The sequence below is a fragment of the Sapajus apella genome, unplaced genomic scaffold (assembly GCF_009761245.1).
Source record: "Sapajus apella isolate SASKATOON/1434 unplaced genomic scaffold, GSC_monkey_1.0 scaffold167, whole genome shotgun sequence".
NCBI classification, from domain to species: domain Eukaryota; kingdom Metazoa; phylum Chordata; class Mammalia; order Primates; family Cebidae; genus Sapajus; species Sapajus apella.
Window position 1 is genome coordinate 847,970 of NW_022437107.1, and position 7,843 is coordinate 855,812.

At 40.1% G+C, this 7,843-nt stretch overlaps 1 pseudogene; it reads left to right on the forward strand.

The window, feature by feature from the left end:
• Positions 1-1,872: 1,872 nt before the first annotated feature.
• On the forward strand, positions 1,873-2,632 carry LOC116542382 (annotated as a pseudogene).
• The last annotated feature ends 5,211 nt before the right edge of the window (positions 2,633-7,843 follow it).

Consider the following 7,843-nt stretch of genomic DNA (forward strand, 5'->3'; position numbering starts at 1 on the left):
ATTATAGGCATGAGCCACCATGCCTGGTCAGAAATTCTTACATTTACCTTCAGTGGGAGATGAGAAAGATCATTATGGCTTAGACAGTGCTGCACATATAGGTTGCTGGTATGTTCTGAATCCATGCTCATAAAGCACTTTCCATTTTTCTACTGTAATGCAGACTCTCCAGCTCAAGGCCTTTTGATCCTCAGATCAAGACATTATGCTCCTTGAATAGTAGTGCTCTTTGACTTCAGGTGTCACATTAACACACAACTCTCCTATATTCTTTCACTAACCTTAGGATTGAGCAAGGTCTTTAACATTTTTTTTTTTTTTGGTTCAAATTATTGACCTGGGAATAGGGTGCTAGTTCTGTGGTCAGCATTCAACATTTTTTTTAGTGGAGGTTTTTCTTTGGGCCATGTTTGCCTTCCAGTACGTTTCTGCAATATATAGTGGTAATTTTCTTTAAATTCCTCCTACTGCCTCTTATATTCATCTTCGCAAAACAATTTGCCTACCTTAAATACGTTTTTTTAAAGGGTAGGTTGTCAGGTGACTAAAATATATTAGAGCACAAGAAATCTATTCTGTTTGCATTGGATTTTTTTGAGATTTTTTGTGTTTGCAACAGTACCAAATCAAACTCTGATGTGGGAAAAAAAGTATGTCAACAACGAATTTTATATACAGCAAAATCATTATTTAAAAATGGAGGTGAAATTAAGACATTCTCAGATAAACCTAAGTGATGAAGTTTGTCTTTAGTAAACTTGCCCCATACATAATGCTAAAGAGAGTCCTTTAGGATAAAATGAAAGGACACTAGTCAGTAGGTGAAATCCACACGAAGAAAATACAAAGCATCTCAGGTAAATATAAAATATGGTATAATGTTTTTTCTTTTTTTCTCCTTGTTGATTTAAAAGTCACTGCCATAAAGTAATAATGATAAAACTGTGTTAATGGGTGCACACAAAGGTGTAATATCTATGATGATAATTGCACAACGAAAGAAATGAAGAGAATGGAGTTGTACAGAAGCAAAAGTTTTTTTTTGAGATGGAGTTTCACTCTTGTCGTCCAGGCTGGAGTGCAGCGTCGTGATCTGCAGTAGCTCACTGCAACCTCTGCCTCCTGGGTTCAAGTGATTCTCCTGCCTCAGCCTCCTGAGTAGCTGGGACTACAGGTGTCCACTACCACACCCAGCTAATTTTTGTATTTTAGGTAGAGACGGGGTTTCACCATTTTGGCCAGGCTGGTCTTGAACTTCAGTCCTCAGGTGATCTGCCTGCCTCAGCCTCCCAAAGTGCTGGGATTACAGGTGTGAGCCACCACGCCTGGCCAGAAGCAAAAGTTTTTATATACCATTAAAATTAAGTTGTTATTAACTTGAACTAAACTGTTATAAGTTAGAATGAAGTATAATCCCCATGGCAACCACTAAGAAAAATAACACAAAAACAATCTTAAGGAAACAATAAGGGAATTAAAATGGTATATTAGAAAATATTTATTTAACATAAAAGATGGAGAGACAAACTTTACATGTATGTAGAGGAAATAATGATGTAATAGAGCTTGATCCAGTTTTTTTGATGTTTGATGGTTGACAGCTTCCAAGCCTCATCACTCATCCTTCTGTTTCTGCTTCACATCTGGGCAAACTGATAAGAAAGCCTGGGTTCTCCCTCCTTCAACCAGGGGAGGTTTGAACATGCAGGAACCTTCACTCTGGCCCTACCCCCAACCTCCATAAACACCCCAAGCTTTTCTCTGCCCTTTCAAGCCATTTTTGGCACTGCTTGTAAGCCATGGTGCTCTCCTCAGAAAACCTCATTATGTGAGTCAGGAGCCATTTCATTTTCTCTTGGGGCGAATATGGCATCACTAGTCTTGACATCTAAATCAAATTTTGGAAGGGATCCATCCTATGCAGGGTTACCATAAACAAGTCAAGACAACGAGGCGGTAAATTGACTTATAAAGAGATAGGTGCTTATACTTCACTTGAATTGATGAAATAATGACACCATTAGACTGTGATATTATGTATATATATGTAATACTACAGCAGCCACATACACAAAAGTGACTCAAAGAGCTATACATTCAAAAACAGTATAGAGTAAAATAGAATTCTAAAAGTTCAGGTAATCTAAAGCAAAGCAAGTAAAAGAAGACAAATAAAAAACAAAACAAAAAATTCCAGTCCTTTTTGATTCTGAAGTAGATTAGGGGCCGCTGTTGCTGCTCGTGTTGACCCTGGAACCGTAGCCGGACATGGGACTGGAGGATGAGTGAAAGATACTGAGCAGGTCCTGAGATCCTAAGGAGGAGAAAGAGGAAGAGGAGGAATGAGTGAATCCCCTAACAACAGTGAGAGGGCAATGCGAGTAGTTGGCGAAATGTGTAAAGGCCTGGGAGCAGCTAGAACTCTGTGACAAGTGTGTATCCTTTCAATCACACACAGAAGAGGATTGCAAGAGGAGTTCTTTGACTTCTTGCATGCAAGGGACAATTGCTTGGCTCACAAATTTTTAACAACTTGAAATAAATGTGTGGACTTATTCACCCCAGCCTTCATCACCTGGGCATCAGGATATTTCCTTATGGTTTTGAATATGCCACTTGTTTCTTATTTGTGTAACTGTAAATTCATAGGAACCTCATAGATTTTGGCTTAGGGTGGTAACTTCTACGTAATTTGCAGTGATTCCATCTTAACAAAGTAGTTCTGTGATCTGCAAACAAATAAAGTGGCAGCTTTAAGCCCTAACATATCATAAATGATATTAAATATAAATGGCCTTACTGCAGCAAATAAAAAGCATAGATTGACAGAGTCGATTAAAAAGCAGGACTCAACTGTATGCTGTCTATAGGAAACTCACTTCAAACATAATGATACAGGCAGTTTGAAAACAAAAAAATGGAAAAGGGTATCTATATAAACGTTAATCAAAAGAAACTAGGGATGGTTACATTAATAACAGGTAAAGTAAATTTCAGAGCCAAGAAAATTACCACAGGCAGAGAGGAATATTATTAATGGTGAAGGGTCAACACACCAAGAAGACAGGCATCTAAAAGAGCTGCAAAATGTGTGAAGCAAAAACTGATGGAACTGAAAGGAGAAACAGACAAATCTGCAATTATAGTTGGAGACTTCAGTGTTCCTCACTCAAAAATTGTTAGAATAACTAGACATAAAATCAGCAAGGGTATAAAAGAACTCAATCACTCCCTCAACCAACAGTGTATGGTTAACATTTACAGAATATTCTGTCTAACAACAGCAAAATACACATTCTTTTCAGACCCACAAAGTAGGTAGCAACATGGAACATATCCTTAACCATAAACAAACTTTAACATTTTAGAAGAATCGAAATCATACAGAGTACATTCGCTAATATAATGGAATCAAACTAGAAATCAATATAGAAAAATGATCAGAAAATTTCTGAACACATGGAAACTCAACAGCATGCTTGTGAAAATCCCATGAGACAAAGAGGAAATATTAAAGGAATTAAAAAGTATACTGAACTGAGGGAAAATGAAAGTACAACATATAAAAATGTATGTGTGCACATCTAAGGCAGCGCTGAGAGCAATGTTTGTATCTCTCAACACATGCACTAGAAAAGCAGAAAGCTGAAAATCAATAATCCAAGCTCCCACCTCAAGAAGTTTGAAAACTTCAAAATGTAAACAGAAGGAAGGAAAAAATAAAGAACAGACATCAATGAGATCAACAGCAGAAAAACAATAGAAAAAAATCAATGAAACAAAAAAACCGATTATTTGAAGGCATCAATAAAATTGATAAACCTCTAGAAAGACTGGCAAAGAAAAAAAAAGAATAACTACACAAATTACAAATATCAGGAGTGGAACCTGTTTTATCAATACAGACCTGTAGACATTAATATGATGTGGGATACTATGAACAACTACACTTGCAAATTTGACACTTAGATGAAATGAACTAATTCATCAGAAAACACAAACTTCTGCAACTCAGCCAATGTGAAATAGTTATTTTGATTAGTGCTGTAACTTAAAGAAAATTGAATTTGTAATTATCTCCTAAGATGGAAATTTCTAAGCTCATATAATTTCATTGGATACTTCTACCAAACGTTTAAGGATGAATTGACACCAATTCTATACAAAAATCTTTTCCAAAAAATGTAAGGAAACTTTCCAGTTCATCTTCGTGAAGCCAGTAATACCAAAACCAGACTGGTCTCATAGCAAAACCAGACATAGTACAAAACATTAGAGAATAGAATTGGACAATTTATAAAAAGAAATATATACTATTTCAATTAGGATTTTTGTTCTAGGGATATAATAATGATTCAATATTCAAAAAGTCATCAGTGTAATTCACCATAGTAACAACCTAAAGTTGATGTGGAAAAAAGAATTTGGCAAAATCTAATGTTTATTTATGATTAAAAACTGTCAGAAAAAAATAGAAATGGAGAACATCCTCGATTTGTTAAAGAGCATTTATTAAAAAAATTTGCCATTAGCATTATACTTAATAGTGCTTTCCTTCTAAGACAGGGAAAAGGCAAGGATGCCTGCTCTCACCACTTTTATTTAGCATTGTGCTAGAAGCTCTAGCCAGTACAATAATGCAAGAAAAGGATATAAAAGACATACGGATTTGAAAGAAGAAATAAAACTGTCTGCATTTGCAGATGACATGATTAGCTCTATAGAAAATCCCAAGGAATCTGCAAGACCCTGCTAAAAACAAAGTGAATTCAGCAATGCTGTAGGAGACCCCCATGAAGGAGGGGTTGGGGTATGGACTCTCGATTGGCTGCTTTGCATGTGAAAGCTGTGTACCGTTGAGCTATTTGAGATCTTTAGGACCTGGCCAACCCTGGGAGGGGCAGCCCCTTCAGGGTCAGCAAGACTCCAGATGTCAAAACATAAGAATACAGAATGTAAAAGGACATGGTTACGACATCCAGGCTTGCTGATGGCTGCTTCTTTTCAAACTGCAGGTCTCAGCTGAATTGTCACCTTTTCAGAGAAAGCTTCTGGGGGACCATGCAGCCCAGATGCCCCTGCCCACCTGACTCTAAGCAGCACCCTGTTTGTTTCATTCACAGCCTTTGCATTTTTAGTTACTTGTCTGTTACACATGTGTGCCCTCTGTGAGCACAGAACCATGACTGCCTTGTTCATTGTTAAATCCCCAGGGCCTGGCAGAGGACCTTGCACATAAAGGGCACCCAATAAATATTTCTTTAATGAAAAAAACAAATGCATGAGGATCACAGAGCTTAAGTACCTTTCCAAGGTTGTACAGCTGGTAAGTAGAGAAAGCAGCAGATGAGCAGAGTTCTCTGGACTTCAGTTTTGTTTATTTTTCACTCTGACACACTATGGTGCTTCCCAAAGCCACGAGTGCATCATGAGCCAGCCTTGGTTGGCATTTAGGCTCTCTGAGAAGCTCCAGCCAAGGTACCGTCTGGTCCCACTGGGTGTGAGGGGCTGAGTCTCCTGATTTTGAGGAATGCTGTGTTGCTTGGCAGAGGGTCTGGAACTGAACTTCTGTCCCATCACCAGGGCCCCTCAGTCTCCAATGATGACCAGTCAGACTTGTGTGAAATTTCAGATTAAGCCCATTCCAAGGGCTCAAAAGATATTTGATTCTCTAGGCCTGTTAGAGTTGCCAGATTTGGCAAATAAAAACATAGGATGCTGAGCTAGATCTAAATTTCAGGTAAGCAACAAATATTTTATTAAGTAAAAATATGTCTCAAATATTACATGGAACATATTTAGAATACAGAGTTTATCTGAAGTTCATATTTACCTGGAAATCCTGTCAGTTGGCTGCCTTCCCAAAGGCATGTTCCAGGAGACCGGACTTTTGAAATAGATTCCTCAGTTGATTCCTCTCATCACCCATTTGGAAATAACTGCTAATGCCAATCAGTAATCCACTAGATGCCATTTTTGCTCAAATTTATCATTTTTATTTAATTTATGGATCTGGAGTCCTTGTCATTCATTGGCAGTGTCTCTCACTGGTACAGGAGATTGAAGAAATCACTGTCTTCCAGGGTTTATAATTTATAGAGGAAATTCCTGATAGACAGAGATGGGGCGAACTAGCCTTGAGGACAGGCAACGGGACTTCTACCAACCGCCCTGTATGCTGTGCTCCTGCGGGAAGGTTACTGGGCTTGTCAGCCGGTAGAAGGGGGCAATATCAGAGAATGACAAGGTGATCCTGTGCTTTTTCTTGTGGCGGGTGGGTAGATGACGGCCCCAACAACCAGAACTGGGGACAGAAAGAGGTGGGTCTGGGGAAGAAAGACAGTGAGATGGTTTCGGAGATGTTCATACCTCCTTTGTGCATGCAGGTGGAGACATTTACCAGGCAGGGCAGTGCTGGGTGTGCATTTGGGAGCGCAACTGGAGCTGGTTGCATGTGTTTGGGAGTTGTCAGGGTGCTGGTGGTAGGCGACACTGGGCTGTGAGTGCAAGGGCAAGTACAGGGCCTAGGAAAGTGTGGGAACAGCCAGCTTCCTTCCCATTTGTGCTGCTCTTTCCCTGTCCCCTCACCGGCTGCTACCCATGCACAGAGTTCCACCCAGTCCCACTGTGGGGGGCCGCCCTGGAGCCCACCCACACACTGCAACCCCAGGGCTGTATTTGAGGCAGATATGGTTGAGGGTGATCATGATGTTGGGATTATGATCTTTGAGACCTGCTCACTGCAGCTGAAACACTGCCCTAATCTTCTGCACAGTGAAGGAAGCCATAACAAGAATCTCTGTTACACATATGGAAAAATCTCTGTTACACAGTGTTACACACAGTGAAAAATGATCACATTTTTTGGATTACTGAAAGACTGCAGTCCCAGAAAAGACATATGGGATGGATAAATGAACGAGAACTTAAAGCTGTTGTCCCTCTAACCTCTAGAAATGTTGGGCAAGTTCACTTTGCCTCTCCGTGTTCTGCCTCCTTACCTATAACGGTGTAAGTGTGGTGCCTTCCTCGGAGGGCTGCTCTAAGGGTTAAATGAATGTATATGAGTACACATATATATGTATATATTGATTTATGTGCATATGTGCGTATATATGTCTGTATGTAAATTCACATACAGAGACACATGGTGTTTAGAATAAGCTCTGACATGTACACTTGATAAATATTAGCTATGTATATGTTGAATTGTATTAACTCATATGTAACTCTGATTCCCTCTGAATGAGGTTGTGGAATCTTTTGTGTTCTGTTCAGACCAGTGTTGAGGTAGGCAGACAGGATGGAACCCATATTTCTGCTGGGTTAGGATCAGGGCCTCCTGCCATCTGGTCTTCATTTCTTTCTGTGAGTCCAGAGCAGGATAAACTCTTCAGCCTCTCTCTTACCCTCAGCGGAAAATGCCCTGGGCTGAGAAAAGGAAATACTGGTGTTTATCCACTTTCACTGGTGAAATGGGAGAGAACTCTTTGCTGTCCTTTGCTCACGGTATGTTTGAGAGTGGGCGGCGAGTGTGGCGGGTGCTGTTGTGTCCCCCAGTTTCCCCTAAGGACAGAGGCACTCTGTGCCGGAAGCTGACAGTTCTCAGCCAAATTCTTCTCTGGAGGTTGCTCTCTGGCTTGCCCAAGCTACCCACTTCCTGTGGGCGGCCCTCATCCAATAACTGGTTGATGAGAGAAGTCTACAGGCCCCAACCTTTGGCCTCAAGATGGGAGAACACCAAAGAGCCACTCCAGATCCAAAAATTCTCAAAGCTGAGCTCTTTGTTGAAACCAGCTTGCAGTTCAACTTCTTCCTTTGCCCACTTTTGCTTTTCGTACCC